Below are 12,809 nucleotides of genomic sequence, written 5' to 3' on the forward strand. Positions count from 1 at the left end.
TAAACTACTTAGGGATGAAGGAGGTCTAATAGGTCCTACCTTAGACTGTGGAATTTCTTCAATAAACTCCTCATTCTGAGCTAACATATCGGCAACATTTTCTTCAGGTTGCTATAGAGCATCATCAATAACCTCTTCACATTGCAATGCCACAGAAGCAAGATTTGATAGCTTGTCCATTACATCTTCTTCCTAAACTTCCTCTTGGATTCCTTCTTCTGCAGGGTTTTCTTGAATTTGTTCTTCCATAGGGTTTTCTTGCATTGATCCCTCTATGGCATCTTCTTGTATTTCTCTTTCTGCAGCCTCTTCTTGCTCCACAGGGCTTTCCTGAATTACTTTCTTTGCAACATCTTCTTCTTCCGAAGTTTCTACTGCAATAACCTCTATTGGATTACTCACAGGTTGAGTCTTCTGTGTCCTCCTTCTTGTTCTCCTTACATACACTTTTGGGATGGCTACAAGAGTTTTTGTTTTTGTTCGATGCCTCTTGGCTGCAAGAGGAATCTGAGTTTCCTGCGGCCGGATAACAAACTCTTCATCTGATTCATCCTTTTTCTAACTCCTTTCCTTCCCTTTGTAGAATGGGTGAATCTCTTCAAAGAGAAGTAGAGGGTTGTTCTTTAATTGACTCTGCTTCAACATTTTCTTCTATAATAATTGTGGCTCCTTCAGCAACAAGGAAACCCTCATCTTCACCTGAAGGATCTTCTGCAACATTCTCTTCTTTAGGAAGCGGATTATCTACAACGGGGGCATCTTCAACCCGAAATTGCTAAATATCCTCAAACACACCCCATTCCATTTGTGAAACATCTCTCAGGGACCTTTGTACAAGTAGCTTAACCAGTCCATGATGGCTAATGGAGCAATTTCCATACTTTCGAGTCTCCTTAGCACTTATAGAAATGAGATGGTATAAGAAATTAGGGACATTAACTAGTTGGCCATGCCGCAGATGACTGAGTAACTTAAAATAAGGTGAATGCAGATTTGAATACAACCCTTCACATATAATATATTTCATTTCATACAAAGCTACCTAAGGCCAATGTGCTGGTAAAGAAACCCTTCTAGTCCCTTGTTTATCCACCATTAAGGGTCTGTTAGTGGAAATTGTGAATTCTGCCCTGGCACTCCTTGCATCTTTTGATTCTGGAAAGGGTTCTCCTTCCTGTAGCAATCCTGTGACTTCTGCTATTCGCTGCTCCATAGCAATTACCCTCAAACCTTTGACTACCGCTTCCCCTTCATTAAAGGAATGCATGAATTCTGCAGCAATTTCATTATTGTAATCCCTGATTTTCAAGAAATAATCCAACAAGCCGTGGTTTTGGAAATAATGCTCACAGAGAGAATCCTACAGCAACCCTTCATGGACCATTGGCTCATGGCGAATTAGATCACCTCCCATCTTTTACTCTGATGTCTCTGCAGCTAAACCAAATTTTTTTTGATAGTCTTGCTGAAACAAAATGAAATCTAATTACATCTCTTAATTTTGGTGGCAGACTTTATTATTCACATGCATGAAATAATAATCATCATAAGTAATGTCAGTTAGGAAATCAATTCGGGGTAAACTGATAATCAATCTCATTGGAAAAAGGACCATAAAGTACCTCCCCAACTTAACCTAGCACGTGTCCACATAGGCTGAAGAGATTTTTGGGTTATGGAGCGGATTTAAAGAGGATAAAATCATAATGAACTAATAAATGCATAATTAAAATAAAGTACAATATACACATACTTGTAATTGGGCAAAAATGGTGGCGATATGAAGTGAAGTGATAGGTAAGAACGTGGGATGGAATGTAGTGGATGGATTTTTATGTACGGAGAAGAATATTTTCATGAGATATGAAAATATTTATTATGAAGTGATTCTTGAAGAATCATGAATCGGCTAACATGTTCACTGCAGTGGCTGTAGGAACTTTATCTTTGTGACTTTGCTTAAGCACAACAGAAAGTTGAGTAGTTGGTATAGAATCCTTGTCAGTTGCTGCAGGAACTTCTTTAGCGGCTGCAGGAACCTATGTGTCATCATGCTAGGTGAATTGTTGCAAAAACTCTTCTTTAGTAGTCGTCTTGTGATATAGTTGTAGGCGGTGTCCATTCACTAAGAGTTTCAATCTTACAGGATCAATTGTAGATAAATGGACTGCTCCATTCTGGAAGACTTCTTCTATTTCATAATGACCTAACCACCTTGTTTGAAGTTTTCCCATAGCATCTTTATATCTGGAATCATACAAGAGTGCCCAGTCACCAACTTTGAATCTCTTTTCCCTGATATATTTATCATGCCATCTTGCTCTTTGATTTTGAATCAATTATGTCTATTGAACTGCTATCTTTCTCCATTCATCAAGAGCATTTAACTGCTAAATACGTTCTTTCTGTGCTTCAGACAATGTCATATTCAGTTGTAAAGCCATTCTCAAAGTTTTATGCTCAAATTTAATAGGCATCATTGTTGTTTTGCCATAGACCATCTCAAAAGGTGCGAATCCAATTGGTGTTTTCCAGGTTGTTCTATATACCCAAATTGCCTCTGAAAGTCGGTGAAACCAATCTTTTTTATGGATAGACACCATTTGTTTAAGTATAGCTTCAAGCTCTCTATTTGTAACTTCAACTTGTCCATTAGACTGTGGATGATATGGAGTAGATTTTATGTGTCTTATATTGTACTCATTGACTATAGCTTTTATCAATGTTGATGTAAATTGAGGTCCCTGATCTAAGACAATTTCCCTTGGTACTCCATATCTTGTAAATATCTCTTCATAGAGAAACTCAGCCACCTTATTATCTCTTGCATGTTGCATTGCTCTAGCTTCTACCCATTTTGTTACATAGTCTGTACATACCAAGATATAAGATATGCCATTAGAAGGAGGATCAATAAGGCCAACAAAATCTAATCCCCACTTGTCAAATGGTGTAACAGATATTTGAGGATATAGTGGCATCTCATCGGATTTTTTAGGTCTACCCATTCGCTGACATCTGTCACATTTCCTTGTGTATTGAGTTGCATCCTTATGTAATGTGGGCCAATAGTATCCGGTATTGAGTATTTTCAGTGTTGTCCTTTTGGCAATAAAATGACCTCCACGTGGCTCATCATGACATATATGTACGATGTCATATGTTTCATCTTCTCTGACACATGATCTCATGACTTGGTCAGGTCCAGTATAAAATAGACAATCAACAATCCATGAAAAGTTAAAACTTTTTTCAACTAGTAACCTTCTTTCCTTAGGAGAAAAATAAATTGGCATCCTAGCTGTAGCTAAATAGTTAGCAATGTCAGCATACCAAGGATTGTGAACCCGTATGAGAAACAAATGCTCATCTGAAAAAGTGTCATCTATCATTGTAGAATCTTCCTACAATTGAAGGCGTGAGAGATAATCTGCAACCACATTAGACTTCCCTAGCTTATCAACAATTGTGATATCAAATTCCTGCATTAACAATAACCAGCGAGCCAATCTCCCAATGATTGATGGCTTATTCAGGAGATATCTAATTGCAATATGATCTGTATGCACAAATATGGGATACCCTGTAATATAGTGTCTAAATTTGTTAAGGGCATATATGATAGCTAGCATTTCTTTCTCAGTAACTGTATAATTCAATTCAGTTCCCTGCAAATTTTTGCTGATATAATATATTGCATTTTCCAATTTGTCAACTTTCTATCCCAGCACTGCTCCTATTGCATAATCAGATGCATCTGTATGGATTTGGAATGGTAGAGACCAATTTGGCCCTTTAAGGACTGGTGCTTGAGTCAAGGCATGCTTAAGCTTTACAAAAGCTTCTTTGCATGCTGAGGTCCATTTAAATTATGCATCCTTAGTAAGCAATGAATACAAGGAACTTGCAATTTTGCTGAAATCTTTGATAAACCTTCTGTAGTATCCAGCATGGCCAAGAAAACTTCTCACATCTTTCTGCTTCACAGGGTCATTAATATGCTGAATAACCTCAATCTTTGTTGGATCCACTTGTATGCCTTGTACAAATATATGATGACCAAGAACTATTCCTTCTTCCATCATAATGAAACATTTCTCACTATTTAAAGACAAGTTGTAGTCTTCACACCACTGCAAAACTTTCTTCAGATTACTCAATGCTTGATCAAACTCGGAGCCATAAGTTGTAAAGTCATCCATGTAAATTTCCATAATATCTTGAGAAATATCAAAAAAAATACTGATCACTACCCTTTGAAAAGTGGCTGGAGCATTACACAACCCAAAAGGAAGAACATAATATGCATATGTGCCCCATGGGCAAGTAAATGTTGTCTTCTCCTGATCCTCGGGTGCTATTTGTATTTGATTGTAGCCACTAAATCCATCAAGGAATGAAAAATATCTCTTACCAACCAGAGAATCCAATACCTGATCTACAAATGGCAATGGAAAATGATCCTTTCTTGTAGCTAAGTTGAGAGCTCTATAATCAACACATACTCTCCATTTGCCTCCCTTTTTAGGAACTATCACCAAAGGTGATACCCATTGACTGACAGAGATAGGATAGATAAACCCAACTTTCAATAATTTTTGTAATTCTTCTTTAACTATCTCCTTCAAGATAGGATTGACTCTTCTTTGAGGTTGTCTAAGGGGGCAGCACTCATCCTTTATATAAATACAATGAGTACAAATTGTTGGATCAATCCCATTCATATCCTTCTAATCCCATGCAAAAGCATTTTTATGAAGTTTTAGCAAATCCACTAGGTCATCTTTTTGAGTACCTGATAGATTTCTATTGATATTTAGATATTTATTCAACTCCACTTCTATCTTAATGGTAAGATCAATATGGTTTATATCAAAAAATTGAGAATAAGACAATTCTTGCGGCAACAGGGTATGCAAGATATCAGTGGCTGCAGGAAAGTCCAAACCTGCTATATTCAAAACCAATTCCTGCAATGTTTGCTCTTCTATTAATTCATTTATCAGAACCTTATAAAGAATTGATTCTTCATCATATAACTGCATGAGTGGGCCTCAATTAATCATCATAAGGTGATTAATAGAGTCATTTTCTTCAGATTCCTCTCCCAAGATAGGCCAAACAGCCTGGTGCTGGTCAAGCTGAGGTTGTGTTGGGGAATACAAGGCTAATGTTTTTGTAGAACTGCCATCTGAAATAGTCATGTCCCCTGATCTACACCCAATATATGCATCAGTTGTGGCAAGCCATGGTCTACCCAAAATAACAGGATATCCCCCCAATGTTGCTTTTGGAGATAAAATCATAAAGTCTGCAGGATATTCCCAGGAATCTAGAATAACTACTATATCTTCTATGATACCATCAGGTCTTACTGCAGAGCCATCAGCAAGTTGGAGAACTATGGGTGTAGCCCTTAAACTATTGATTTCTAGATATTTCATTACTTCCTTTGTCATTACATTAATGGCTGCCCCTAAATCAACCAAAACATTTTTTATTTGACTGTCATTAATGACTATACTCACAACAGGACTACTTGGATCAGAATATTTTGGAATGGCAATTTTACCTAACATAATGTCAGCCAATTGACCCATAACATGAACTGTTTATGGATCCTTTTTCTTTCTTCCTAGCTTCTTTAGGCATGCCTCTCTCAATGCCTTACCATATATAGGGACATCCTTTATTACTTGCAACAAAGGAATTTTAACACAAATGTGCTTCAGTTGATCAAGAATATCAAAGCTTTGCTGTTGTTCAGTGGGAACTTCTTTGTCCTGCAGTTTATGGGGAAATGGTGGTAGTATTTGATTATGAGGTATTGTACCTTTAGGATCAGTAATTACTAGATGAGAGGGATTAGGTAGAGTTGTCCTAGATCGAAGGTGAATATCATCTAGTGATAAAGAATAGGTTGGGTACTGATTGGCATCAGCTGAATAAGCTTGTTGTTGCTACTGAGATTTTATATTTGGATTAGGCAACGATTAATTAGGAAACTGTGTTGGCTTAGGAGGTGCAGCTGTAGTTGAAGGAGGAGGCATTAAAGCAGGAGGTTGTGGCTGCTGAGCAGGGGGCTGATATCCAAAAGATTCAGATGGCCATGATGGGTTTCCCCTCCCTTGAGAGGTAGGTTGCCAATTCCCTTGAAACTGGTTCCCTTGACCCTGAGGTGGATACCAGTTTCCCTGTGGCAGCTACAACTGTGGAACTTGATTAACAAATTATTGTCCTTGGCCTTGCGACCCATACCAATGTGGATAGTTACCAAAATTTTGAGAATATTGTGGTTGCGATTGGTTATTTGGTGCATATGAATTACCATTATAACCAGAAAAAGAAAGTGGATCAGGTGGCATACCTTGTCTTTGAAAATTTGGTCTTCTTTGAGCAACATAGAAGACTTGTTCATCCTCACCTTGAATTGGTTTAAAGTCAGGTACTTCAAAATTTGCAACCATCTTACACCTACAATCTTTCTTCCACTGCTTATAATGAGGACAGAATTCTACATGAAATGCATCAGCTTCCTCATGCTTCTTTTTAGCTGCCAATGTATCCAACTGAGTAGCCATATTGTTTATAATGACCTCTTTGAAATCTTTTAACAGATGGCTCAGCTCCAATCTAGAAACTCCAATTCCAGATGTTGATGATGATGATGCCCCTGGCTTAAATCTCCTATTCTTCTTAGAAGTGGATCTGGAATACTTCTTGCAAATTTTTTCTATTTCAGTCCAAGTAGATTGTGTAATGTCACCTCATGCCATAAGATCTAAGGAATCAGTGCATTCATAACTGATGCCCCTCAAAAATATCAATTTGAGGGAATCTTCACTGAGAGTACTATGCTTGGACTTCTTGACACTAAATAGGAACCTTTCTAGATAGTCTTCAAGACTTTCATCTTCAGTTTCTGTCATTCTAAAGATATCATCCCCATGGCGATCAGTACCTCTACAATAATCTTTATATTTTGCAAGAAACAACCATTTCATCTCATCCCATGTGTTGATTGTGCTACTACCCAAGCTCATAAACCATCTCAAGGATGACTCCTTCAAAGTAGCTGGAAAAATTTTGAGTCTATGGGCATCTGTAGTATAGTCAAAACTCCTACAGAGAACATCAAACTCAAACAGAAATGTATCTAGATCCTCTATCACCAACCCATATAATTTAGGAAGTAAAGATGTTGGAATGTTCTTGAGGTTAGCATTATCATGTTGGCCAAAGATGGGAAACTCAAATGTTGGGCCTGGTGGTGGTGGATTATTCCCACCAGGAGGAGGATTCCCTTGCATTGGACTTGTGGGAGGTGTTATTATAGGGAATTCTTCTTCTTGTGAACCAAAAAGAAACTGAAGGCTACCTTCTGGAAATTCAAAGTCAGGGTGATCTAAATTTTGTGGGGCTTGGTAAAGTTCAGCAAGAGGGTTTATAAATTTTGCATGAGTAGGATGAGTGGGTAGGAATCTACCTCTGGCATCTCTTCTTTGGCTATGCATGCAGACTCATGAAATTTTCAAACAATTAATTAAAAACTATAATGACCATAAAAGGTTCTTAGCTTGACACCATCCCCGACAACGGCGCCAAAAATGTCTGATCCAACTATAATAATAATAACTTTAATTGAAATCTCAATCCGAAGTTTGGATATTCATATGGTAAAGCTACTATTTTCATGGCTAGTGTTCATTTAGTTATCAACCCAGGGATGTACAACTTGAAATGGGTCTGCACTATATATGCACTAAGCTCCTTCAATGACTATTCTGCATTGTTGTAGTAACTAATATTATGCAGAAAGAAAAGGCAAGAATGGAAATCATAGAGGGCTAAATGAAAGATTTATAAAACAATACTGGAATGATCTAATGTAAATAACAGAAATCACACCATTCTGTAGTGGCTGCAGGAACAGTTAGTGGATCTATTTCTAGTGGCTGCGGGAACAATCCAGTCAAGAACTTCTACTGTAACTAGGTAAAAACTAACTCTAATGAACATAAACACAAGATCACTCACCAAGTGGGCCCCCTTGGATGAGTGATATCAAACTTCCATTGAAATACTCTTAACAAATCAGAACAACATATTCTTTATTCATTTCTTCTTGAAAATGGTTACATACTCAAAAAGAGAAGATTCAGAATGCTTGTCAAAAACTCTGCTCAATTCCTTTCTATCTTGTCTAACCTATGAGAAAAAGGAAGAGATTATTAAAAAGAAAAGAATGACTACAATGAACAACTCAAATCACACCCAAAATAAGAGGTGTATGATTGTCACATGAAGGAGATAACTAAGAGTGTGGCTGCAGGAATCGTGGATCTGAAACCGAACCACAGTCTTCGCACACCACAATGATATTTTGTGAATTCAATACGCACTAGAGTTAAAATCCCATAGTGAAGTATGACTGCTCTGATTATGCCATACATTGTGCTTGCTCAAACCCCCTTTGGTTTGATCTCCAGTTATCTGTTCGTGATTCTCTAGTCCTTAGGCGCGAAAGGAAATCATCCACTGCAACATCATTTATTATCTGCACTAAAACAAAAACAACATACAAGGACATGCATATGTATCTTACTCAATTAATACATTCATTAATTCAGATATGACATTATCCTAAATAATCCGCATATGAATAGGGAAAAATCACTTGGCTGTCGGAATAAACTGGTATGGCTGCAGGAATTGGCCGACAAAGTTCAAACATGATTTCATAAGTTAAGATTTAAAACATGGATTACATATAGTCAATTCACAATACTTTACTCTAACAATGCAACCCAAAAGATGCCAAAAACCTAAGAATCATGATAAAAAAACATGTCAAAACATCAACTTATCACCCACCAAAGTTGATTTTGTGCCATCTAAACAATGAGGGGTGCCACCTAGCATTTAGGGTTCTCATCATTTTTGAGTTTTCAAATCTAATATAGGAATTGGGGATATTATAATTCATAACCATCTTATCACCAAAATGGCATGTAGGGGTAGGAAGGGGTTTCCATCCTAGAAACTAATAAATTATCCATTAGAAGTCTATTAAAGCTTAAAAACACCTCATCCATAGGTTTCTTCACATCCATAAAGATCCTATGATTCATTTCCTTCCATAGATTCTAGAATAGGTGTGACAGAATTCACCTCTAGAGATCTCTAATAAGTGGGTGTTGTGAAGGTTTGGCCCAATCAAGGGCAAGGGATGGGAGAGATTTATTCATAAACCAATACACTTCTAGATTCTGCAAAACTTGACTCCAAAGGTAATGAGCAAATTGACAGTGTATTAGAATATGGCTCGAGATAGATTATTCCTCTTGATTGCAAAGGATACATATGTTAGGTAGTTGAAACCTACATTTAATGAGATTATCCTAGGTTAGGATTTGGTTATGCATCGCCATCCACTAGAATCCCAAGCTATTGCAAATATTAGACCTACCCCCATAATAACATTACAAATATCTTCTCCTATTGTTATAACAGTAACTCCTCCAATTGTCATTTCAGATGTTTCTCTTGATACCAATGTTGATGCCTTTTACATTGTTACTATAGATAATTTTACTCCTATTTCTATTCAGTTAATTCCTTCCTCATCTATAGCTGAGTCTATCCTAGACACTCCTCATGACAATCTTGAGAATGTTTTTGATACTTCCTTTCTAGGCTTATTTGAGATTACTATTGCCATCCAAATTGAAATACCCACTATTATATCCATTGAGGTACAAAATGAGGCAATGAATATTCAAACTCTAGTTGCAAGTATAAATAAAGACACATTAGAGCTTCCTCCATGGTTGGGAACAATTGCACCTAAACAAAAGAAACAAGCCATCTCTCTAGATGATTGTGATTTTAGTCAATTAACTCTTGCTAAGTCTAAAGCTGCTAAGAGGGCTAAGACTATCTCAAGGATCAAGATAAATTAAGATAGGACAAGATATGCAGAGATAGGTGAACCTCCTCTTGACAAGACCATTGAAGAAGTGCAACTTTCAGATTATGTAATAAGAAGAGTTGAGCTCGACAAACAAACACACGAATCTAGCACCAAGTAGGATGCCCAAGTTGTAATGGATGCATTGATTCAAAGGTATGATCAAGATAAGATAATTAAAGATAAATTAAAACTCAGGAATGAAGAACTCACATCTATTCTTCTTAAAATCACTAAGTCTTATGAAGAGATAGAACCTATGAATACCTCCATACCGAGAAATCAATCAAGAAGGTTGAAAGGGCTAGAAACAAAACAAAAGCAGTTGATGTATGGTCAAAAAGAATGATGGAAAAAGGAACTCATTTCTTGAAAATTGCCTTCAAGATGATGGAAAACTAGAAAGATATTGAGTCCCAACTAGAATAGGTATTGGAGTCCTATCACAAGATCTAGTGTCACAAATCTTAGATTTAACAACTTGGACCAAATTAAAAGATATGGATTTGGAGACTCTGGTCGATAATGGTGTTTTCTCATCTAGGAAAAAATATGTTGAATTTAGAGAACTCATGAGAAATAGGAATGAAGTTTCTAAGGAATTGACAAAAGATTTGATGTTGGCTCTAGAGATAGGTGAAGAGAAAGGGCAACACATTGTTGCCTAAATTGAATATATCCCTTGCAAAATCTTTGATAAGAGTCAGAAACTTCTTCCCAAAGAGATGGTGCTACAAGAAATTGCATCTCTCATTCAGAAGGAGATTGATATAGGTGATGTATCAATATCCTTTATTGACAAGTTTGTAGACCCTCAAGTGGCTCTAGATAACTTGAAGTGCATTTTGGGTCACTATAAGAAATATTTCATTAGTTTGGAGAACACCATCACACATGTTAGGGCAATTGCAAAACACGCATCTAGACCTTATGATGCAGTGATTCAAGATGGACTATGCAAGTTTGAGGAATTCATGGACAAGAGTGGAGATGCTTATGAAGCACCCCATGACACTTAGATTATTTTTATTCTTGGTATATGCATTTGCAATTTTGTTTTGGCATTCTACATGTCATTTGAAAAAATGGAATAACATGTAGCCATAGTACAAGTCAAAGTCGAGTAGGACTGTACTATTGAATAAGTCATTGCTAGTTGTATATTTTCCCATTTTTTCTCATAGCCCATCCCCTATATATATGAGGGTTCTCATTTGTAAATAATTATCTTTATGCATAGCAACAAAACTGTACTAGTTTGTGTAGCAATTTAAGACTTTGATTTTATTTTGCAAAACAATTTCAAATGAATATAAAGGAGCAATTGTGCATTCAATATTTGTGTTGAAGCATTTTCTTATGAGATTATAGTGTTCTTATGTCATTGTGATTACATAACCTTGAAATTTACTTGAGGTAATGTGTTGTGCTTATTAAGTTTAAAGTGGTTTTAAATCTAATTTTATAGACTTTGAGCTGTAATACTAGATTTAGAGATAGTAATCAACATCTTAATTAGAGAAGTGTTGAAGTCTATGAGCTACAAATTTTCTTTCCTTTGTGATTTTGAAGTTGCAATATACTTGAAAGTCCTTATGTTGATCTATATCACATCTTTTTTATTTAGTTTGTAAAAAGGGTTGTAGAACTCTTTGAGCTTGTGTTAGCTCCTAAAATCATACATTGCACTAGTGTACATGGGGTTCTTCTTTCATTTAATCTCGTGGTATCTATTATTATTGTTTATTACTATTCTTATTTGTAAGTCTTAAGAAAAGAACTTATTATGTAACAAGATAATGAGACGAACATCAATCTTGAAACAAAAGGGATTGATTAAGATAACACCTAAGTAATTAGTTTAGTTTTAGTTCCTAGTCAAGAGTTAATTGGTAACAGGCAATAGGAAGGCACCCTCCCCTCTATGAGGAGAGATTTAATCTCTCACATTTTAGTTGAAACTACAATTTTGTAAACCTTTCTAGTTTACAAAATTTTCAACCAACACACGCAAAAGGAATCCATTTTCTAACCTTTGACAAAAAGGTGACAAAATTCACAATTACAAAGATAGTACCAAAAACCATAATTGATGACCTTTTAACTTTAATTACAAGAAGGAAATATGTACAGCTCAATTCACATGAGAGAATCTAAAATCATTTTTCTACGCTACTTTTGACATCTTCTAAATAAACCTTCTAAGCTACAACTTGTCTTTGTTGGAGTGAGGACATTTCTTTGAATGTTCTAAAAGAAGTTTGAGAGCCTGTGCTATGGATTTTTTTAGGAATAATCACATCACCCATTCTCAGCTTCCAAGTGGTATGCTTATCTTAAATAACATTCAAATCCTAATAGTATCTAGATAAATGATTATTAAATGCATCCAAAGTAACAAAAATGAGACTCAATATTTTTGTTTCATTGGCACAAAGAGCTTGCTTGTTGATCAATTCTATACTAATCCTATTCTTAAATTTTCCTTGTATAATTTGAGTATTCATATTTTGAAACTCATATTTTGTTGATGCATCTGCGTTGATTGCCATGAGATCATTTAAATTTTTTATTTTTCTTTGCTCTCAAGTTGCCAATAACTTCCCTTGTTCCACCAAATTTTAATTGGTATTCATGAGCTTCTTCTCTATACTCTTAAACCACATGCTCAATTGGTTCTCCTTTGAATTCGCAAAAAAATTGTCAGCAACTAAGATATTAATTTTTATCTTGATCATTTCCTAAAATTCTTTCAATATTCCTTTCCAAAATGATTCTTGTTCTTTTGTGCCTTTTAGTTCCTTTACATTTTCATATATTTAAAAATCAGCTTTTTCAT

Source organism: Cryptomeria japonica, chromosome 1, assembly GCF_030272615.1.
Source record: "Cryptomeria japonica chromosome 1, Sugi_1.0, whole genome shotgun sequence".
In the NCBI taxonomy this organism is placed as follows: domain Eukaryota; kingdom Viridiplantae; phylum Streptophyta; class Pinopsida; order Cupressales; family Cupressaceae; genus Cryptomeria; species Cryptomeria japonica.